The 24,336-nt window shown below is 42.3% G+C and overlaps 1 pseudogene; it reads left to right on the top strand.

Moving 5' to 3' along the window:
- Positions 1-1,583: 1,583 nt before the first annotated feature.
- On the top strand, positions 1,584-10,997 carry LOC102873461 (annotated as a pseudogene).
- The last annotated feature ends 13,339 nt before the right edge of the window (positions 10,998-24,336 follow it).

The following is a 24,336-nucleotide window of genomic DNA, read 5'->3' as shown; positions in this document are numbered from 1 at the left end:
ATTAGCTACAATATCCCTAGTACCATGACCCCTTTTAAACCCAGCCTGGACTTCTGGCAGTTCTCTGCTGATGTGCTGTTTATGTATACAGTGGCAAAATGTTAAAAATTATTGAGATTTTGTGGAAGGTACAGGAGTCTTCATAATGCTAATCTTTTAACTCTTCTGTGTAGATAATTTTTCTAAAATTGGGAAGTATATTGGTGTAATTGTGACTTACAAAAAGAAAATTAATATTATAATATTGTTGAATTTACAAAATCTTTTTGTCATTGTATCATTTTCTTTAGCAATTTCTTCCCATTATCAAATGGGAGTCAGGGGAGTTCTCAACATTTTTATATTATAAAAAGATTCCCAATTTAGCCATTCTGCAAAGCATCTTAGTAATATATAGGAAATACGTTACGAAGTTTATTCCCATTTCAATTTGGAAATTTACCCCAGAAAATAGACGTGAATTTCTGTAAAGATTGAACAACAAGGATCTTAATTGAAGTTTTACTTATCAAAGTAAAATAATGAATGTAATATAAATGCGTCAATAATAAAGATGTAGTTAAATAAGTAAACTGTGGCCTAGTCAACACCCAAACAGGAACATGATACAATCATTTAAAAGGAAACTGTGAGATTAGCATGTTTTAATATCTTTGAGGATGAATGATTTATATTTATCTAGTTTGTCAGAGACGATGAGACCTGGTTTAAGGATAGGGCAGGGGTTAGGCTAGCTGTGCATAGGGTCGTTATGAGTTGTACTCCTAGGCCTGCAGTTTGAATCCACCAGCTGTTCCTCAGGAAAAGGAAGGGCAATCTCCTGTGTGATTAAACTGCCTCTGAAAACCGGCTGGAGGGTCAGCTATGGGTCGGCTGGCTTGAAGTTACACACGCAAAGGATCTTATTATGCTGGTATCTAGACCTTAATATATTTTGACATTTTCTCTTAATTAAAAAAGTCTTGCAGAACAATATTTAACAATTGGAAAGGCATTTACATAATATATTTACCTTACAGGCAAAAAAGGTCCAATATATACTGAATAATCCTATTTTTGTTAAAAAGAAAAATAAAACACTGGAGGCATATACGCCTCCGTACCTAACCTTGATTATTTCTGTGAGCTGAAGGCAATTTAGAATAATTTCGTTTTTATCATTTATATTTTGTAAAATTTATAAAATGAGCCTTAATTACTTCCATGTCAACTGAAAACATTAAGAATTATATTCGAAGGATATGAGAAGAGGAAGTGCTTCACACGGTTTCAGACAAGATTCCGCGTTTTACCATAGCACTCTGAACAAGGCAAATCTCGTCAGATAAGATTCCGCGATATTTGGACTAGCTTGGCCACCGTAGTGCATAGGCTGGATAAGAGGGCCTACTTCCGGCGTCTTAATTCAAAGAAGGTGGTTCGAGTTTATGGGAAACGGAATTTAGAGGCTCGAAGTAGACTTCTTTTCAGAGTTTAGGCTCCAAAACTACTTTCGAAGTTTAGTTCAGGGGTCAAAGCTTAGGAGCAGGACAGGCTCCAATTCCGCCCCTCGGGAGGCTTCAGGGCCTGGAAGCGGGGTCGCCATGACGACGTCTTCTGGGCTGCAACGCTGGGTTCAAGACGAGTTGCAATCTGTGCTGGGACTGAGCGAGAGGCACGTAGCCCAGTTCCTGATCGGCACCGCTCAGCGTTGCTCCTCGCCTGAGGAGTTTGTGCAGCGCCTGTGAGACACCGACACGCTAGATCTCAGTGGTCCAGCCCGGGACTTTGCCCTGAGATTGTGGAACAAGGTGCCTCGGAAGGCAGTGGTAGAAAAGCCAGCCCGGGTAGCTGAACGAGAGGCCCGAGCCCTGCTAGAGAAGAACCGATGTTACAAGTTGCTGGAAGACAGTGAGGAAAGCAGCGAGGAGACTGTGAGTAGGCCTGGGAGCAGCTTCCAGAAGAAGCGTAAGAAACGAAAACACCTCAGGAAGAAACGCCAGGAAGATGAAGAGGGAGAGTAAACAGCAAACAGAGAAGCCAGAGTCAGAGGATGAGTGGGAGCGGACAGAATGTGAGTGCCTTCAGGATCTGGAAGAACGTGATGACTTTGCAGAACGGGTTCAGCAGCGTGACAAGGATCGTACTCGCAATGTCCTGGAAAGGTCAGATAAGAAGGCTTATGAAGAGGCTCAAAAGCGTTTTAAGATGGCTGAGGAAGACCGGAAAGCCATGGTTCCTGAGCTGCGGAAGAAATCCCGACGAGAGTATCTGGCCAACTTGAGGACCTGGAGGCGGAGCTGGCCGATGAAGAATATCTTTTTGGAGATGTGGAGTTGAGCCGGCATGAGCGGCGAGTACTCAAGTACAAGCGGCGAGTGCGAGACCTGGCTCGAGAGTACCGGGCAGCTGGGGAGCAGGAGAAGCTGGAGGCCACAAACCGCTACCACATGCCTGAGGAAACCCGAGGAGAGCCAGTGAAAGCTGTGGATCTGGTTGAGGAGGAATCCGGCGCCCCTGGGGAGGAGCAGCGGCGCTGGGAGGAGGCTCGGCTAGGAGCTGCGTCTCTGAAGTTTGGGGCTCGAGATGCTGCTGCTCAGGAGCCCAAGTATCAGCTGGTGCTGGAGGAGGAGGAAACCATCGAGTTTGTCCGGGCCACTCAGCTCCAGGGCGATGAGGAGCCATTAGCTCCACCTTCTCAAACTCAAGCCCAGCAGAAGGAGTCAATCCAGGCTGTCCGTCCAAGTCTCCCTGTGTTTCCGTCCGAGAGGAGCTTCTGGCTGCAATTGCTAATCATCAGGTCCTCATCATTGAAGGCAAGACAGGCTCAGGGAAGACCACCCAAATTCCACAGTACCTCTTTGAGGAGGGTTACACAAACAAGGGCATGAAGATTGCCTGCACCCAGCCCCGGAAGGTGGCAGCCATGAGTGTGGCAGCCCGTGTGGCCCGGGAGATGGGCGTGAAGCTTGGGAATGAGGTTGGCTACAGCATCCGTTTTGAGGACTGCACATCAGAGCGAACTGTTCTTCGCTACATGACAGACGGAATGCTGCTCCGGGAGTTCCTCTCTGAGCCAGACCTCGCAAGTTACAGGGTGGTGATGGTGGATGAGGCTCATGAACGGACCTTGCACACAGACATTCTCTTTGGATTGATCAAAGATGTGGCTCGCTTTCGGCTGGAGCTTAAAGTGCTGGTGACTTCAGCTACACTGGACACAGCCTGCTTTTCTACCTTCTTTGATGATGCTCCTGTCTTCCAAATCCCTGGACGCAGGTTTCCAGTCGACATCTTCTATACCAAGGCTCCAGAGGCTGACTACCTGGAAGCTTGTGTGGTATCTGTGCTGCAGATCCATGTTACCCAGCCACCCGGGGATATCCTCGTGTTCCTGACTGGACAGGAGGAGATTGAAGCTGCCTGTGAGATGCTCCAGGATCGCTGCCGCCGACTGGGCTCCAAAATCCGGGAGCTTCTAGTGCTGCCCATTTATGCCAACCTGCCCTCTGACATGCAGGCTCGGATCTTCCAGCCCACACCCCCAGGGGCACGAAAGGTGGTTGTGGCAACAAACATCGCTGAAACATCCCTCACCATTGAAGGCATCATTTACGTGTTGGATCCAGGATTCTGTAAACAAAAGAGCTATAACCCGCGCACAGGCATGGAGTCCCTCATAGTCACACCCTGCAGCAAGGCTTCAGCCAGTCAGCGTGCTGGCCGGGCAGGTCGTGTGGCTGCCGGGAAGTGCTTCCGCTTGTATACCGCCTGGGCCTATCAGCATGAGCTCGAGGAAATCACAGTGCCTGAGTTCCAGAGGACCAGCCTGGGCAATGTTGTGTTGCTGCTCAAGAGCTTAGGGATTCATGACCTAATGCACTTTGATTTCCTGGACCCTCCACCATACGAGACCTTGCTGCTGGCTTTGGAGCAGCTGTACACTCTGGGAGCCCTCAACCACCTCGGGGAGCTCACCACGTCTGGTCGGAAGATGGCAGAGCTTCCGGTGGACCCCATGCTATCGAAGATGATCTTGGCCTCGTAGAAGTACAGTTGCTCAGAGGAGATCCTGACAGTGGCTGCCATGCTCTCTGTCAACAACTCCATCTTCTACCGGCCCAAGGACAAGGTTGTCCATGCTGACAATGCCCGCGTCAACTTCTTCCTCCCTGGTGGGGACCACCTGGTTCTACTTAACGTTTATACACAGTGGGCTGAGAGCGGCTACTCTTCACAGTGGTGCTACGAGAACTTCGTACAGTTCAGATCTATGCGCTGAGCCCGGGATGTGCGGGAACAGCTAGAGGGGCTCTTGGAACGCATAGAAGTTGGCCTCAGTTCTTGCCAGGGGGACTACATCAGAGTCCGAAAGGCCATCACCACTGGTTACTTCTATCACACAGCACGGTTGACTCGCAGTGGTTATCACACAGTGAAACAGCAGCAGACAGTGTTCATTCATCCCAACTCCTCCCTCTTTGATGAACAGCCACGATGGCTGCTCTACCATGAACTTGTCTTGACCACCAAGGAATTTATGAGACAGGTATTGGAGATTGAGAGCAGTTGGCTTCTGGAAGTGGCCCCTCACTATTATAAGGCCAAGGAGTTAGAAGATCCTCATTCTAAGAAAATGCCCAAGAAAATAGGCAAGACACGAGAAGAGCTAGGTAGGGTAAAGCAGAGCTTAAGCTCAGCTCTTTCTGTACATTGTTAATGTATTAAATATTTTTTTAATAAAGCATGTTTGGACTCAAAAGAAAATGAAAAAAAAAAGAATTATATTCGAATGAATGCTACTTCATTGCTGAATGTTTTCTTTTGAAACTAACAAGGATCCCTGCTGAGGATCCCTGGGTTCTTGTCCAGAGGTGGTACCATCCCAAGCCACAAGGTGGCAGTACGGATTGTGAGGCTGCCCTTCGTGGGCTGAATGAACATCCTCTGTTTACCCTTGAGAGTTTTCCTTTGCACACTGCACCCCTCTCACCATTAAACACAGCAACATGATGCTGATTCACAGTGACCTTCCAGGACGTAGTTGAGCTGCTCCATAGGGTTTCTAAGGCTATAATCTTTATGTAATCTTTACAGACACACAATGCCACATCTTTTTCATTGGAGTGTGTTGGTGGGTTCAAACCACTAACCTTCTACTTAGCAACTTCACCACTGCAAAACCTTCTCCGCTGCGCTTAACCACTGCACAACTTTCTCCGCTGCAGTTATTAATGGGTTCAAACCACCAACTTTTTTCCTTTGCAGCAGAATTCTTTAACCACTATGATAACCTGGGCTTAGGAAGAATGTCTTTCCCTACCAACAGTTGCCAGAGAGACAGAATGTGTGTGTTTAAAAATGTATTTTTCATACTGTGTTACTTAATAGTTTAGATTCTGTTCTTTTGTTTCAACAACATTGTAGACAGATGTTAAAAACAAAACCTGTATTTACTTCCTTCGTGCTTAATTCTATGCATACGTTCTTCAGTTGACATGCTGTTCATCCTACTGGAAATCTGAGATTTCAGGCATAAGAAGGCTTTCCAAGGGGAGCTCTGGTGGCCTAGTGGTAAAGAGCTGCAACTACAATCCCAGAGGCGCACAGTTCAAATCCACCAGATGCTCTGCCAGGGAAGGAGGGACAATCTCCTCCTGTACCAGTCAGATTTGATTTGATGGTACACTCACACAAAAATAATTAAAAAAATTAAAAAAAAAGAAGGCTTTCCAGAGCCTAGTAACTGAGGAACACTGAGGAATGTGGGGAGGGGTGTCACTCTGATGCTGGTAGGGTGTGTTTGGTGTATGTGTGCAGATGTTGTCTGTTGCTGATAGGAAACCTCTTTCATTTTTCTAGCTGGCTGCTCCTTCAGTTACTTTCCCAGCACAGTCCTCATTCTTCAAACAAACAAAATACACTACCAATTCCAGCTGATTCTTACTCAGGACAAACCCATCGAATTGGAGAATTGTGCTCAATGAGTTTTCAATGGCTGGAAACCCTGAAAGTAGAACTCTTGGCCTTTCTTTCAAGGCACCTCTAGGTAACCTGGAAGGAGCTTTGGTGGCTTAGTGGTAAGGAATTGCACTGCTAAAGCAAAGATAGGTGTTTCGAATCCACCAGCTGCTCTGACAGAGAAATCGGAAGCTAGGTCCTATGAGATTTACTGCCTCTGAAAACCCACTGGAGGGGCAGTTTTAACTGAGTTGGTAAACTTGAATTTCCAACCTTTCAGCTAGCACCCCAGCACATTAACCATTTCCAATCATGCAGAGTTTTCTTTTAAAAAAAGTACCACCTAAACAATCCTCCTTGCACAACAGTGGTTCTAAGCCTAAGAGTTCCAAGAACAGGCTTATGTAACCCCTGTGATTCCAGCACCTCCCTATCTGTCCTTCGGAGCCCAGTGTTTTAAATTAACATTGATAGCAGTGTGCAGTTGAATGCCTTTCCTCAAGATTCTGTTTCTGGGAAAGTTTAACTCAGAGGGAAAGCTTTCTGGATCTCAAAAAATTCTGTGGACTCACAAGATTTCAATCCTTGTAAAATGGTGCAACCATTCTGGAAGGCAGTTTGGCACTTCCTCAAAAAGCTGAACAAAGAAATTCCGTATGACCCAGCTATTCCACTGCTTGGAATATACCCTGAGAATATGAGAACTGAAGCACAAACTGAGATTTGTACACCAATGTTCATAGCCGTATTATTCAACATCGCAAGAACATGGCAACAGCCCAAATGTCCAATCACAAATGAATGGATTGAGAAATTATGGTACATTCACACAATGGACACATGCAGCATGCAGGAGCAATAACTTTGTAAATTATTATCTAACTTGGGAGAGACTGTAGAACATTATACTGAGTGAACTAACTCAGTCCCATAAGGATAAATATTGTATAAAACTGTTATTGTAGAATGAGTGTAAGGATCCAGGAGGGGTGGGAGAGGCTGGAAGCAGAGGGATGTGGATGTGCAGGGGAAGAGGGGATTAATCATTGGGTTGTACAATTTGATGGGTGAAGGGTGAGGGAAATTGAAAGAATTTGTTCAAATTTGTATTTGAATTTTGTAAATAAACTAGTTAAAAAAATATTTCAATCCTGAAACATGAGAGGCTCCATTCCAACTCCTGCCCCACGCAATCCACAGGCACAATACGGCTATTGCTCTCAACCAGCCATTTCAGCAGGAAGGCTAGTCTATGAGGGTGTGACTGACCTGTGGGCTGGCTGGTGCTTTCAGACCCAGACAGGATCAGAGGAAAATAAAGATAGGTTTTCTCAGCAATGCCCCCCTTTTTCCCTTCTGTTATTTCTTTTCTATGTCTTTCATGTGTGTGCGTATAGATATGCACAGCAGAATAGAGCAATTCAACAATTTCTACATATACAATTCATGGGTGTTGATGACATTCTTCAAGTTACACCATCTTTTTAAAAATATCTGTTATGGTGTCTATGGCTTTTAACCATTGGTTTGACTTTCACCACATGACTGAGTAGGACTATACAAATATAACATATATGGAGTATTTGTGGCCTGTCAACAGCATTGAATAACTTGTTAATAATGATGCAAATAAGGTAAGTAGCACCCTTGGGTTGGGAACATACAAATGAGGATGACCAAAGAAGAATCAATGTCTTTGAATTTGGTGTTGGAGAAGAGTACTTAATATCCCATGAACCACCAAGAGCACAAATAAGTATGTCTTGGAGGAGATGCAATCAGGGTATTCTTTTTTTTTATGGTGAGAAAAATTTATTATATTTAGAATTAGCCCGCTGGACTCAGTTTAGATGATCCCAATTTTGTTGGCAACATCCAAAGCATCATAATCAGGAGCAAGTCGAACATAGGCCCTCTTCTCTCCATCAGGCCTAATCAAAGTGTTGACCTTAGCCACATCAATGTCATAGAGCTTCTTTACAGCTTGTTTAATTTGGTGCTTATTGGCCTTGACATCCACAATGAACACTAGTGTGTTGTTATCTTCTATCTTCTTCATGGCTGACTCAGTGGTCAGGGGAAATTTGATGATGGCATAGTGGTCAAGCTTGTTTCTCCTCAGGGTGCTCTTCCGGGGGTATTTGGGCTGCCGTCGGAGTCTCAGCGTCTTAGGCCGCTGGAACGTGGGTGACGTGCAGATCTTTTTTTTTTTGGCTGTGGACGCCCTTCAGGACTGCCTTCTTGGCCTTCAATGCCTTTGCTTTGGCTTCAGTTTTGGGAGGGGCAGGGGCTTCCTTCTTTGCTTTCGGCGCCATCTTCGTAGAAAGGGCCAGGGTATTCTTTAGAGGTAAAGATTGTGAAACTTTGTCTTACATACCTTGGGCATGTTGTCAGGATAAGCCAGTCTTTATAAAAAGATATATAATGGGAAAGGTGGAGGATAAGAGAAAGTGAGGACAGCTCTCAACAAGAAGGACTGATTGTGACAGCAGACTCAGCATGACAGAAATCATGAGGATGACATAGGATAGGGCAAAGTTCCAATCTGTTGTTCATAGGATTTCTATGAATTAAACTTAACTCAGAGGTATATAACGACAACCACAGACCACTAACAGAGGGTTGGAAAGTTCTGCCATCCCACTAGGCTTAAAACAAACTAATTCACAGGTAGAAAAAGGAAATTTTGCTTCCATCAAGAAAGAAGACTCAGACAATGCAGCACATCCTGCAGAAGACAAAGAGAGGCAGAGAGACATCTGAGACTGAGATGGTGCTATTGCCAGGAGCAGCGACAGTAGAGGTGTGAAAAACAGAGCTGAACTAGAGCTGCTTCACCAAAGAAGCAGAGTAGAGCACCTTACCGGCAGAGGCTCACTGGTGGAGAGATGGGGCACATAATTGGCAGAACTAAAAGGGTTTTGTAACATTTGCCCACTTATGGGAGAAGACTCAGAGCCATAAACCTTAGGGTCAGAGACTAGACTGAGAGCATGCATGTGAAGATGTTCTGTTTGAAGAATTGTGTTCCTGGATGTTAATTTAACAATTGTCATGGATACTTCCAATCTGAGTTTTAACATCTTACTTCCCTAAATAACCCTATGTGGTTCTGTGTACTATCAAGTTAGAACCAACCCATAGCTGACCCTCCAGTGGGTTTTCAGAGGCAGTTAATTGCACAGGAGGAGAATCCTTCTTCCACAGAGCAGCTGATGAACTCAAACAGTGTGCCTTTGGGATTGCAGCACAGTTTCTTGCCACTAAGCCACCAAAACCCCCATAATCATGAGTATTATCTGTGAGTTCTGTGTGACTATTGCAATGAATTAGTCAACTTACTAGAGTAGCAAGAGCTGTGGGCTGGAAGGCTGGTGCTAGAATTGATAGAAGAAAGTGTGGAGTGTAAGGAGCGTTCACAGGAAATAGTTTTATATTGTTGATGGGTATTCTTCCTCCTTATGAAGTTAGTGGAGGTCAGACGCTGCTTTCCCCAGGCTGGCCACACTATTTTATAGTATCTTTTCTCAGATTGTTTTAACATCATTAATATCATGTCATTTCTCTCTAAGCATCTCTCATCCTTCACATTTCTGTTGTCAGATTGATTTAATGTTGATAATTCTGTAAAAGAACAGTAATAAAGTGAAATTATTGTTTAAAGGAATCCTGGTAGTATACTGGATAAAGGCTCAGCTTCTAAGTGAGAGGTCAGTGGCTCAAACACACCACTGACACCTTGCAGAAAGATATGGCAAGCCCTTGGAAGCCCTATCGAACAGCTTTATTCTGTCTTATAGGGTCACTGTGAGTAGAAAAGATTTCTTTAGAGTAAATGGTTAAGGATGGGAAAATAGTAGAATTTCAGAGGAAATGCAGTGAATGAGGCACCATGGAGATAATTGGTGAACCTAGTAAAAAGGTATTTTAGAGTTCCTTATACTAGAAAACTTTCTGTAAGTTTGAAATCATATAAAAATTAAACCAAGGAACTGATGCAATATTATTCAAAATAGGGGACCCTGGAGGACATTATGCTGAGTGAAATATCTCAGTCACAAAAGGACAAATACTGCATAGTGCTACTGTTGTAGAATGGGACTGACATCAGCGTTGGGGTGAGACTGAGAAAAACTGGATAAATCATGTATACTGCATTGAAACAGATGAGGGAGAGAACAGTTTAAAAGCAATATATGATTGGGTATTATGGTCATGACAAGAGGTCCAGAATGAAGGCTGCATAGTAGAGTGGACTCAGGGGTGGGGTGGGGGATTGTTTACCAATTAAAGAATTTTTCTTTTTTCAAAGAGAAGAGTGAACTTGGGGGAGGGGTGGGTAGGGAGAATAATGCAACAATGAATGAATGGACATGCAAAATCTGTAAAATGTTCATTAAAATTAATAAAATAAAATAAAATTTAAAAAATTAGAAGAGTAGTTTAAGTAAATTAACTTTGGGAGAAACAAAGAAAGTTTCTTGTTCATACAGCACATGGTAAACATACAAGACTACCATCGCAGAAGACGGGAGAGGCTTGAAGGCATGAAATGGTTTTCAACAAAATCAGATACTAGCCCCAGGATTAGTGATTGAAGGAAGTCCAGGCTATTTGGAAGCAGATCTCAACATTCTGATGTCATTAAGGGTAAAAGTTTAGTCTCTAGAAACATATCCAAACGTACCCATGTGGAGACACAGTACCTTGGTAGGCTGAGGCCTATTCAGTCCTACAGATGAATTTGAACTCAGTGTCTCTCTTTAATTCTCTCACGCTATTAAGACCCCAAATGCCACTCATCAGTAGTATGTAGAACACTGTCTTTGTGGACTCTGGTATATCAGTTGACTCAGATGTCTCCTGAGACTGTGGTCCCAAGTCTCAAGCTCAGTGATTCAAGATATTTTTTTGCGACTTGATTTCCTCACATCCAGAGCCGGATGTTCCCAGACAAGGAGGCCATGCTGAACGTAGTCTTCACTCTAGCAGCTGAGATTGCCAGCAAGAGCCCCAGGGTGGTGCAGAGCACGAAAGTCAACCTGATCTACTTTTGAGACCATCCAGTGCCTGAGAGCCTCAAATTTTTGGTGAGTGGCACCTTCTGACCTTCTCGGCAGCCCAGAGCACCTGCAACATGAGCATGCTGCAGATCAACAACCTCATGAAGTCTGTTTAGGTCATGATGGAGTAGAAAGAACTGAAAATTATCACCTTTGCCAGGCTCTGAGAGCTCATTCTGTGCCACTTCCATGTCTTCTCACCCAGTCTGCCAATTTGTAGCTTTGTGAACAAGAATTCCCTTATCCCTTAGAATGCCTCCTACACACACACAAAAAAAAATATGTGAAGGAGGGGGAAGATGCTTTGTTGTGGTTCAGAAGCTTTCAGAACTTTGCACCCTGTATGCTGTATAATATCCTTGGGTACAATTACAGCACATACAAATATGGAAATATCCTCTGCCCAACCTATGTATACTCATGATGTACTTTCATTCACTTTGCCTGATCTGATCAGCTTGAAAGTCTACTCATATATCTACTCATAGCTGTTTTTGGTTATAGCTAATGTTGCATGAATAATTATGCAAATAAATTTGCATCTTTTGGTGTAGTCCATGGGGAGAAGAGCTTTTGAGGTGGTTCAGATCCCAAGAGGCTCCCTGGAAGAAAGAAGAGCAGCCTCCTGCTGTTCAGGTGACAGCCCCAGAAACCCAATAGAGAGTCAGCTATGAGTTGGTTCTGACTTAACGGCAATGAGAAGTAAGAACTTTGTTTTCTTTTTGGATGTACACTCCCATGAGTTCCCCTGCCATTGGTCATGTAATGTTGACTTCCCCTAAGATATTTCCTTTTCAGATGTTTGTTGGTGTTTTTTTAAATACAAGATTTATGTGCAAGAAGCTTTTCAAACATAGCATCACATTTTCTTGAGAGAGGTCAGAGAAAATTATTAAAGCACAATCTTTAACAAGTAATTTGATTAATAAATCATTTCAAATTTAAACAGTCTTTGCTTTTCCTAGAATGCTTCTGTCATAAACACATATCATTAATTTTAGTAAAATGAATCATAACTTAAATATGTGAAGTACCTTAATATTAAGAGGATTTTTATTAAAATAAAGACTCAGATAAGAAGAACTAAATAGTGCCCATCAACTACTGCTGACCATCCCAAAAAAGGATCACAATAGAAGACCCTGGATCGAGTAGGGAGAAAACATAAAAAAGGCCATGCTCACTGATCATAGAGAGACTTGTGGAACCCCGAGACTGTGGCCTTTCAAATCTGGAACAAAATGCACCCTGTGGCTCAAAACAAAAAAAAATGTCTTAAAAAATCCAGTGCTCTCCCCACAGTTTGGTCCCTCTCCCAGCCATCCCTTTATAGTATGATGAGACACAGCTATTTAATCTCTTGCCAGACATGGCCCCCTTGATGTGATGTTGTACTGGTCTCTGTAAAAAATCCTTGCTTCCCCCCACTGACCAAACTGTGCAGCTCTGCAACTGCATCCCTGCCCATCCTCACCCTTCTGCCCCCAACCCTCACCTCCTTGTACCCCCAATATGTTTTCCCAATTAAAAAAATAAATAAAACAAAACAAAACAAAAATCCTTGCTGTCAAACAACTATGAGATATCATCATCTCATCCCAGTAGGAATAGCAAAATTTAACAGAACAGCAAACACCAAATACTGGCGAGGTTGTGGAGAAATTGGAATCTTTATTCACTGTTGGTGGGAGTGTAAAATGGTGCAACCACTCTGAAAGGCAGTATGGCACTTTCTCAAAAAGTTGCAAATAGAAATACCATTTGACCCAGCAATTCCACTACTGGGAATATACCCCAAAGAGATCATAACTGCCACCCAAGCAGATATAAGCACACCCATGCTTATTGCTGCTTTTTTCACAGTAGCAAAGAGCTGGAAACAATCTAAGTTCCCATCAACAAATAAATGGATAGAGAAGTCGTGGTATATTCACACAATGGAATACTATGCTGCATTGAAAAACAAGGAACTGATGCAATATTATTCAAACTGGGTGACCCTGGAGGACATTATGCTGAGTGAAATACCTCAGTCACAAAGGGACAAATACTGCATGGTGCCACTGTTGTAGAACAGGACTGACATCAGAGTTGGGGTGAGACTGAGAAAGAAGGGATAAATTATGTATACTGCATTGAAACTGTTCAAAGGCGATATATGATTGGGTATTATGATCATGACAAGAGTCCATAATGAAGGCTGCATAGTGGAGTATACTGGGGGGGGGCTGGTGGTGGCGGGGATTATACACCAATGAAAGAATTTTTCTTTTACTTTTCAGAGAGAGGAGCAATCTGGGCGGGAGGCGGAGGCAGGGTGAAAAATGCAACAATGAATGAATGAAAATCCAAAGTCTCTCTCTGTAAATGTTCATTAAAATAAATAAATTTTAAAAAATCCAGTCTCTGTAAGCATTCATTACAATTAATTTTTTTTAAAAGGCAGAAAAAAAAAAGATGACACAGATTACTGTCCCAGTCCTTGACTCACTGTTTGACCCTGTGTGTGTGTCAGGGGGAATCCTTGCTGTCTCAGCAGCTAATCAACTTACAGTTTATTTTTTTTTCTGGGCTTTTGTTTTATTTTATTTTCTTTCTAATCAAGGTGTGAAAAAGTTTTAGGTTCAGTTAAAGTTCCTGATGAAGAAACACAATTGAGATTTTTTTTCAGTTATAAAATGCATATTTGTGTTTCAAACAATGTAGCTAAAACTTGATGTAAATTCCTCTTTTTTTTCCATTTTTTTTGCTTAATGAATATCATTTATTCAGTATGAAATCTTTATACTATATGTTTTGTGTGTTAAGAATAAATGTACATTAAATCTTGGTAAAAAAAATATCCAGTGCTCAGCTAAACAATAGACAACAAGCCTACAAAGTAACCAATAACATTAGGAAGGCAATTACTGTTTAGAATAACCAAATACATAAAGTCCCAAAGAGCAGCATTAGTTCAAGGACAAGGCCCAGAAGGCAGGAAGGGATAGGATAGGATAGGAATTATGGAAATGAGAAGTTCAGGGAGAAAGTGGGACGAGAGTCATGCCATTGTGAGTATTGCAATTAGTGTTGTAAAATAATATGTGCATGAATTGTTGAGTGGAAAACCAATTTGCTTTGTAAACTTTTATTCAAATCACTCATACACACAAACAAAATAACCCAAAGATCCAGTTTATACAGAAAATACCTCCTGACAAATTTGTTTAGTGCATCTGGATTTTTGTTTATTGATTTTCCTTAGAGTTGAACACAACCATACCATACTATATTTACTTTATTTATACTGATATAGAATGTTCTCTTAAACAGTAAAGTACAGAATAGCATGTATTATATGCCATCATTTCTATTTAAATGTGTTCAAAAGGGAGGGGTTATATGCATAAAATATCCCTAGAAGGATCCCAGGGAATTGGTAAGAGTGGCTGTCTCAACAAAGGGAGACAAAAGACTAGAAATCAAGAGTAGGTGGAATATATTCTTTCCTCTGTTATTTCACTAAATCTTTTTACTTTTGTACCCTATGTATTTATAATTTGATAAAAAAGAAAATCATTTTAAACTAACATGAAAAAAGGAGCATTCCTTTTTATACAATTAGTCACTAAAACAACTTGAAAATAAATCATGAACAAACAGAATAAGGGAACATTGCATGGTTTAAGATCAGGAAAGGTGTTGTCAGAGTCATATCCTTACTTCACACCTTTTCAGTCTATATGCTGAGCAAATAACTAAAGAAGATGGACTATTTGAAGAATATGTGGCATCAGGATTGGAAGAAGACTCATCCATAACCTGCTTTATATAGATGACATAACCTTGTTTGCTGAAAGTGAGGTCTTGAAGCACTTCCTGTAGAAGAAGTCTACAGTCTTCAATATCAATTCATACCTCAATATAAAGAAACAATAGATAACACTGGACCAATAGATAAACACTACGATAAATGGATAAAAGATTCAAATTGTCAATGACTTCATCTTACTCAAATTCACAATTAACACATATGGCAGCAGCAGTCAAGAAATTAAAAAAAAAAAAACAAAAAACAAACCAAACAACATGTTCATTGAGAAATTCTGCTGTTAAGAACCTCTCTACAGTGCTAAAGATGCCTTTGAATTGTAGTGTTTATAAAGAGTACTGAATATTCCAAGGACTGCTAAAAGAATAAGGAAGTCTGTCTCGGAGGAAGTGCAGTCAAGGTGCTCCTTAGAGTCAAGGATGGTGAAATGTCATTTCACCTTTTTTAAAGCATGTTGTCAGGAGGGGCCAGTCCTTGGAAAAAAGACATCATGCTGTAAAAGTTGGAGGGTCAGAGAAAGAGTGGAAGACCCTCAATAAAATGGGTTTACCCAGTGACTGTCACAATGGACTAAAATATATCAAAGATGGTGAGGTAGGTGCAGGATAGGGCAAAGTTCAGATCTGTTGTTCATAGGGTCACTATAAGTCATAGCTGCCTCAATGGTACAAAAACAACCACAGTCTTATAACACTGATAGGGACACGTTAAATATTATCTGAGTCTAAGAAGGTGCTTTCCTTGTAAATTCTCCCTTTAAACTCATCAGTTTGCAGTTGAGTTGGCCATTGGTTTATAGTAACCTCATGAATAATGCAAAGAAACTCTACCCATACTATACTTTCCCCATGGTGAGTTACAGATAGGATTACGTGATCTATAGAGTTTTCATTGGCTGAGTATAGGAAGTAGATTGTTAGGTTTTTCTTCTTAGTCCACCTTAGTCTGGAATCTCTGCTGCAACATGTCAAGCATCATATTTTTGTTGTTATGTAGTGTAGTGTCAGTTTGATTTACAGTAACTCTATGTCACCATCTGTTAAAAGAGGAAGAGATGCATGTAGATGGCCATATCTGTCCTTTACCAACTTCACAAAAGGGAACTGTCCCCGTCCATAACATCAATAACACAAAACCAACTCCCATGAGGTTAGACATGTCCCCCATGATCCATATCTCTCTCTATTCATCTCAACATTAATCTTGCTGCTTTTCTGGGTCCAAAATCTGATGCAATAGCTCATAAACCACATAGAACCATATTGGGGAACTTAAAAGGTTATAATCCAGATTAATGACAGAATATAGTTAAGATAGTTCCAAAAATGTTCATGCAGGTACCTCAACCTCAAGCCTTGTAGCTTTAGGCCAGTGTTACCAAGTTCTCAGTTCTGCCAATATTGGCTTCCCACTCCTAGGTATCCAACAAAGTTCTCAGTCCTGCCAATATTGGCTCCCCACTCCCTCATCCCCCAAGGTCCCATCTCATGTCAGGTCTCTAGCTAGGCCATAGATGTTGTTGCCGTAGGTGTAACTGGAGCAAGGTGTACTAAATTCTCTAGCTGCTTCTTCAAAGTTTCCAGAAGTTCTAATTTTGCTACGAGAGCTATTCAACTTATTAGCAGAATAGCCAATCCCCTTGTAGAATGTTGAGAGTGGCCAATCCCCTGTGGAATGATGAGATAGCAAATTCCCTTGTGGATAGGCCAGCACACACCATTCACATTGTCCCACTCATTCATATGGTTAGGACAAATTCAGATGGCTAGGAAAAGTCATATCTTCCGTTCCCTTGGGGATGTTATCTGTAGCTAATATATATGTATGAATATTCTCGAATGGTTTGATGTTTTCTTGTCTGGATCCCGAATTTAACCTTATCTACCACCTTTCAAATTACTACCTTGAGTGCAGAGCCTGTGCCACCTGGTAAGCCAAACCACCTGTCATTCATCAGGCCTGTGGCCAGCACTTGTGAGCACTCCAGGCTGAAGTCTAACCCACAGATTTGGGATCTGCGAGCATCCACAATTGTGTGACCTATTTCCTTAACAGTTTATGAGTTTCCGTGAAACACTGAAGCAAATTACAGGAGGAAGAGGGTTCATGAGAGAAGGAATAGTTAATGTTAGGGATGATAGAGTGGTACAGTGGTTTGGAAAAGTTGAGATTTTTGGGATATCTTTAATCATGTCCTCATAGGAATGAGCTTTGTTTAATCATTCTAAATAATTATTCATGATTGAATGAAAATTCAGGATGGTTTGTGAATTTTCACTCAAATAAAAGGAAATTTTAAAAATAAAATAAGTTATTAATGTAATATGAGTAATCACAGTTTGTATTGTTTGCTATTGTTTGTATAAAATTGCATCATGTGATCTCTGGTATTTCTATTATCAAGGACATATTTTCCAACTACTGGTCTTTCATCTTAGTTTCCAAATTTTACACTGGTAAGACCCAGGATGAGATGCATTGACTCAGTGATTGGAGAAATGGAATTAGGTCTATTGGAGATAATGAGACTGGGTCAGGATAGGGCAGGGCTCAGAGTTAATGTACATAGGGCTGCTGTGAGTCACGGGCAGCTCAATGGCACATAGCAACAACAATTATCAATGCATTCTAATTGCATATTTGACTGAGTTTGGGCTGCAAATATTGATAGAAATTTCCCATCTCTTCATTTTGGGCTTTAGTGTTGTTCATAAATTTTAATAGTAATAATTTTAACAGCTTTTGATAGTATGTGTGTAGTGATCCTATCACTGACAGTTGTAATTCAAAATGGATCTTGAAATGCTCTTTTTGATGTTGACTGTGATACCATTCCCTTTTAATTTGTTGTTTCCAGCATAATAGACCAATATTAGTCTATTTCCATCCACTAATGCCCAGGATAATGATCTTTATGTATTCCATTTTCTTTTGGACAGCTTCCAATTTTTCTAGAGTCATACTTTGTATATTCCTGGTTCCAATTATTAATGGATGTTTGCAGCTGTTTGTCCTTATTTTGAGTCATGACACCTTAGCAATAAAAGTCCTTTATTGGCTTAAAGTTTACTCCATCCATTCATTAAGGCTGGCTCTCCTTTGAGGGGGCAGCTTTTCCCCATTCCTACCTTATAAACTGAGGAGCTCATTTTCTGGCACTATATCAGATAACGTACCACAGTCATTTGTAAAGTTTTCACTGGCCATTTTTTTAGAAGTAAATCACCAATTATTCTTCCTCCTCTGTCTTAATCTGGAAGCAATGGTGAAACCTGTGGTGATCAAGTTTCATGGTGATCTTACTTGATTTTCCCCCCTTACTTGATATTTTAAATACTGGTGACATAGCTTCCAGCATCCCAGAAACATACAGGCTGCCACTGTGGCTTCAGCATCATAACAACATGCAAGTCTTCACTGGCAGGTGGATGGCGGTTCACAATATGCATTGGTTGTGAATCGAATCCTGGTCTCTAGTATGCAAGGCAAGACTTCTACCACTAAATCCTCTAAAATTACAAACAATTATTTTGTGTTAGTTGCTCTCAATTTCTTTTCATCTTTATTTGAAGTACAGATTATTTACATAACTTTGTCAAACAAGAACCTCTGTTCTGATGTCACAAATGATTCTTTTGGATTGCCTTTTCTTTTTTAGAAGATTGCAGGTTTTGACACATGAAGATCTTAATTAAAAATTATAGGAGTCACAGATACAAATATGTCATTTTTACACTATAAAATACAAGTAGCAAACCAATGAATGAAATGTTTTCAATTTCAGTAGCCAAATAAATGTAAACTAAAGCAAAGAAATAATTTATTCAATTAAGAAAGTATTCAGAAATTACTCCCAATGGAGAAAAGGGTCTTGTGAGATATATACATCACTGACTAAAGTATAATTCATTTGCAAAGCACTGTGTCAATTCACACATCTATAAAATTATTAATGTCATTTGACCTGGTACACCTCCTCCTGGGAATTTGTCCTGGGAAATGTTTCCAACAAAAAGAAAAAGTTCAAGGGCGCTCTGGTGGCCTAGTGGTAAGAAGTGGCACTGCAATCCCAGAGATGCACAGTTTGAATCCACCAGGTGCTCTGATGGAGGGACAAACTTCTCCTGTACCAGTCAGATCCCATTCGATGGTACACACACAAAAATAATTTTAAAAAATAAAAGGGAAAAAAAAGTTCTATGTACGAAGACCCTCATTGTATCCACCAAAGTGAAAAGGTGATGGGCCAGAAAAAAACATTGGTTTTGCAATTCCATGTTTGAGTGTTTGGTTTCAGAATATATCACCATTGAGTCTACTCTGAGGCACAGCAATCCCACGGACAGCAGGACACAGTTCTACTGGATTCCATGCCATCCTCACAGTCTCACAAATTGTGCATAAACTCAATGTTGCAGTCACTGTGTCAATCTCATTGAGAGTCTTCTTGGCCTCCTACTTCTGCAAGCTTAGTCTTGAACAGATGGTCTAATATTCCTGAGCCCACACCTGTCAGGATGAAAAGAGGGAAAGTAACATTGGGAAAGTTGTTTGGGATTAAATTTTGGGGGATCTTTATAGCAAAGCCAAGGACTCAGGCTAGGTGGAAGTCGGCAAGAGGAATCATTACAGGTATTTGATCAGAGCTGTAAGTCAGGGAGATCAATCGGCAGTGATATTTAAGATGAATTGAATGAGGGAGAATGCAGAGGTGGGAAGGCCACTTTGGAAGCTTCTGCAGTAATCTACATGAGAACTGATGACTAATTAAATGAAACAGCCCAAATTGTGTGAGTACCTTGTGGGTGAGCCATTATCATAAATCTCTCGCCTCCTGGTAGCATCTGTGTTATAGTCTGCACTGAACAGAAACATTACATCATTACACCTTATCTTTCGAAAGCCCTCCAGTTTAAAAAGTGCTTTTGTGTGCATTATCTCATTTGCTCTTCTCAGGGTATTCCAAGTACATATTTGTGAGATATTTGTTTTTCCAGATATTTAAACCCAGCCCATGGGTTTACAATTTCCAGGGTATGCCCCGCCTCTTGCCCTCCACTTGATTTCCTTTGTTCAGTCTTCAGACACTTCAAGGTTCTTTATTCTTTTGCACTTGAAAAAAAAGTGGCTGAACAGTATCTTCAGCACCTTACTCAAGTCCCTTCACAGGCAGGTAAGTGGATGTGAGCACATTTGGTTTATTTAATAATTTGTTCCTCTTCCTCTGCAGTGGAGTTTCACATGTTCCACCATATGCTCTCTCCATAACACTCCGTACACAGGAGAGACAGCAAGAGCCCAGGAGGGGCCTCTCCTTCCCTCCCCATCCTCCAGCTCCAGTCTTTTCCCCAGCTCATTTCCAATTCTTCTCATCCTAACGAGGGGCACCTCCCTCTGGTGGCCAAAAATGGGATCCCAAGTGACCCAAGTCCATTCTAGGACAAGAGGGACTCACCCCTGAGGGTCTGGAGTCCTGGCCTCAATGCATTCCAGGCTTCCTTACTAGAGGCTTCTCCAGCTTCCAGTGGCACTAATGAGCAGGGCTGAGCGGTAATTAAGACTGTGTTCAGTTCCACATCACACAGCACAGCTGCAGCCAGCCAGGAGGAGGGAGAGAGGGAAAGCAGGAAGGATGCTTCCCAGTCCTCCTCTCTCCTCTCCAGGCCCATCTTTATACAGCAAGAAGGCAGATGAAGCCACAGAAAGTGGGGGGTGGGGGTGGGGGGGAAACATTAATAGGAGATGGCCCAGGGTTGGAGAACATCCTGGAACCAACCAAATGCTGACAAACGGGCCTGGGTAGGATTTTCTCTGAGTCTTTTGTCTCAAAAGCAACATGGTGCTTCAGGATCTGCAGCAAGGTGGGTTTGTGGTCTGGCAAGTGAGGCGGCAGGGCATGGTATCTATCACAGGCCTTGATGGTACAAGCACTTGGCTACTAATCAAAAAGGTTGGCAGTTTGAACCCATCTGCAGAACTGCAAGAGCTAGTGACTACTCCTGTAAAGATTACACTCGAGAAAGTCCTATGGGCAGTTCTACCCTGTCATCTGGGGTCCTATCAGACAGAATCAACTCATATGTTCTACTGTATGTATGAGACAGCATTATTACAACATGTCACTGTCTCAGGAGAGCCTATGACCTTCTCCTGAGAAAGTTCTAGATTGGTCAAAGGTTTTCTCAGGATAAGTGCCAACAATAAACAACTACTCAGGAAGTGACCCTGAGTCAAATGTTGAAGATCCAGGGGCCAATATAACTTAGCTCATTTTAGAACTCTCACCTTCCAGGGATGATGCAACAGAGATGATGAGAACAGAGAGGTGGCTGCACCACGGGGTCTGGGCCATGATGGCAGGAAGCAGGAAGCTGTGTGGAGCTGTAGAGTAGTAACCTAAGAGAAACTGAAGAAAGCTTCACTTGATGGTACCTTTTGGTTTGAGCCTTGAAGTAGAATGGGCGACCCCAGGAAATGGTGTTTTTTGGCAAAAGGAAGAATGAGCAAAGGTCGGAGACATGAGGTAATGAGTGGCCTGTGAGCAGCAAGGACACACGAGGGCCTGATTCAGAAAGAAGGGATGGATTTGAGGGAGGTCATCAAGTGTCAAAGGTCTATCTAAAGCAATTGCTAGATTAACCCACATCTGCCATTTAAACCATCACTTGTGCTGAGCTGTGGTGGCTTAGAGGTAAGGAGTTGCACTGCCAGCCCAAAGACACATGGTTCAAATCCACCAGATACTTCATAGGGGAAAAAGAAAGGTAGTCTTTTCCTGTGTAATTATTGCCTCTGAAAACCCACGAGAGGGTCAGCTATCAGTCCATAACAGTACATAACAACAGACACTGAATAGAGGCTTTGGGACTTTTTCAGTTTCCCAGGGAAGCTGTTGTAGCCCCAGCCGTTGCTGGAGGGATTGACAGAGAAAGGGTAGCAGTGGAGGGAGGGGCTTAGCAGAACAGATAGTGGATCTTCATAAAACTATGGCCACTTTCAAAAACATGCAATCAACACTCAATTTCAGTAACCTTTTGAAGCATGCTAATTTAGGACCACAGAGTCTTTATGTCTTCTGTATAATGTCACGAGACTTTCTTATCTGTATGGCATAAGACATCCTCCCCTACTGGCCAAAGACAATTAGCTTTTCCAAGGAAAATTTGAGTTTTACTGCTGAATAAGAGAAAGCTTGTAATAGTGGTGGGTTAAGTCATCTCCTTCTTGACTTCTGTTTCCTTCTTTCTTTCCTAAATGTAGATTTCTAGTAAATGATGAAGGGGAGCACTGGTGACCTAGTGGCAAGAAGTGCTGCGATACAGAAGGCAGTGTTTAGAATCCACTGGCTGTCCCAGCAGGAGGACAGGCACTCTCCTCTCATGTGATGAACTGCCTCTGAAAATCGCTGGAGGGTCAGCTAGGAGTCCATTCCGACTCTACAGTACATACAACAACAACAACAGTAAATGAGGAATTCATTTTCCATTCTATTATCTGTTTTTCCACAACAGTGTGTCCTAGAAAGCTTGGGATCTCTTGCTTGCCCATGATTTGAAAATCTGGAAATAGGATCCAAAGGGGAGCTGTGTTCTCCATGGACCTGAGGGTGTCCTCAAGGGGTCACAGGATTGGCAGGACAGCTATGGACATCTCTTCCTAATGCTTGTATGTCTGTGCCAGTAAGAGAAAAAGAAGAAGTGGAATGGAAATTAGAGAAAAATTACCCTCCTTCACTGGTGTGAGTGAATAAGGAGGGGATGCTGTGCTCTGAGCCCCCACACAGGCCCCCCTTTCTTGGGTCCTTGTTAGAGAATTGCTCAGCCCCATCCCTCCCACTGAGCTGACAGGCAAGGAAAGCAAAGGTGGAGGAAACTTCCGTGAAGGGAAAAGTAAAAGAATTAGAAAGCCTTCTATTTTGTGTATCTATCTTTGGACTTTTTGCATTGGTAATATTTCTATTTTTAAAATAACCATTTGGATTTTTTTAACATATTTTCCTCAGAGCAATAGATGCTTTTGCAATATGGAAACAATGACATTTGATCTGAAGGAATCTGGAGGGGAGCTGTTAGTGTGGGGAACTGACCTTTAATAACCACCCACCCACCCAGAGCAGCTGGCTGGTGAAGTGCAAGTGGAACCTCCAGGAACGATGTCTAGTGCCCTCCGCAGGTCGTTCACAATGAAGATCCTGGGAGGGAGGGGGAGGGGACACACCACTTTCTCTAGATCACAATATATCACTCAGTCTGCCTCTTCTTTTCATTCTCTTGTCAACCATCCCAACTCTGCTTTTCCTTTCAGCCCAGCCCAGAGCCGGAGAGCTGAGGCCGAGGGAAGCAGTTGTGGCTGTTTTTCCCTAGCTCCCACACAACCCTGACACCCACAGAAAGGTCAAGCCCACGTGGTTCCACACGTCCCCTGCCTGGCCCGCCCAGGCTGTTACCATGACGACTACCGGGCAGGAAAAGTCCTTAGCCACCTCCTGAGCAGCATGTTGGGTGGTTATCCCAGGCTCTGTTCTTAGAAAAGCGCTCCTGCCAGGAGTATTGGATTTACAGAGCCTCTGGGAATACAGGCACACAGAGACAGGAAAACAGACGCATCCCTGACAAAGAGGAACAATCCTACTTAGAAGCATGGAGACATTGCAAAAAGTAAAATTTTGAGGGAGCCCGAGCCACCGCGCACTGAGGAATGAAAAGCAAAGCAGTCTGAGATGGAAATGGGAAAGACAAGGAAGTATTTAGTCAGCCAGACTACTCTCTCTCAGAAGCTGAACTAAGCATCAGAACACTGAGTAAGAACGGTATACATGAAGTAAATTTTAGGGAATAATGAGTGTGAATGTCAGAGAAGATGAAGCCCGTAGAGGTAGGTTAATAAGAAAGAGAGAGCAAGGCTGGATAGGCATGAGTATTTATTTCAGAGCTCTGGCCAAGGCAGGGCCAAAAGAGAACTAACAGAACTGGTTCTCCAAGCTTGACCGGAACCCTGACTCTATCACTTCCAATCCTTTAAGTGTCTTCAAGGCTTTGAGGGAGGCCTCCACAGGATCTTTGGGTTCCTGGCCATTCTTCCTAGCAATTTTAACTGAGGGCTAATAATTATGTCATGAGCATAGGAAACTTGGGTTCACCAAGCCTTTGGCTTGTTTTGACCAGATCAGAGTATTGTTGTTGTTAGTGAGGTATGAACAAAAGATCTGAATCCTGCTCTATCCTGCACCATCCTCACACTTCCTGACACACAAGAGTGCATTGCAGCAGTCACTGTGTCAGTCCACCTGGTTGAGGTTCTTCCTCTCCTTCGCTAACCCTCCACCCTTCCCAGCATCATCTCCTTCTTCAAGGAATAGCCCCTCCTAGCAACATGCCCAAAGTATGTAAAAGTGAGGCCTCATCATTCTTTTTTTTTTCTATATTTTATTAATTTTCATAAACATTTACAGAGATTTTGGGTTTCCATTCATTCCTTGTTGCACTATTCTCTCTACCCTCCTCCCAGTTTGTTCTTGTC

Source organism: Elephantulus edwardii, unplaced genomic scaffold (genome assembly GCF_000299155.1).
Source record: "Elephantulus edwardii isolate Elephantulus edwardi_28Jun2011 unplaced genomic scaffold, EleEdw1.0 scaffold00026, whole genome shotgun sequence".
Lineage (NCBI taxonomy): Eukaryota > Metazoa > Chordata > Mammalia > Macroscelidea > Macroscelididae > Elephantulus > Elephantulus edwardii.
The sequence above is the reverse complement of the archived record's forward strand: the minus strand, read 5'-3'. Positions and strand labels throughout refer to the sequence as shown.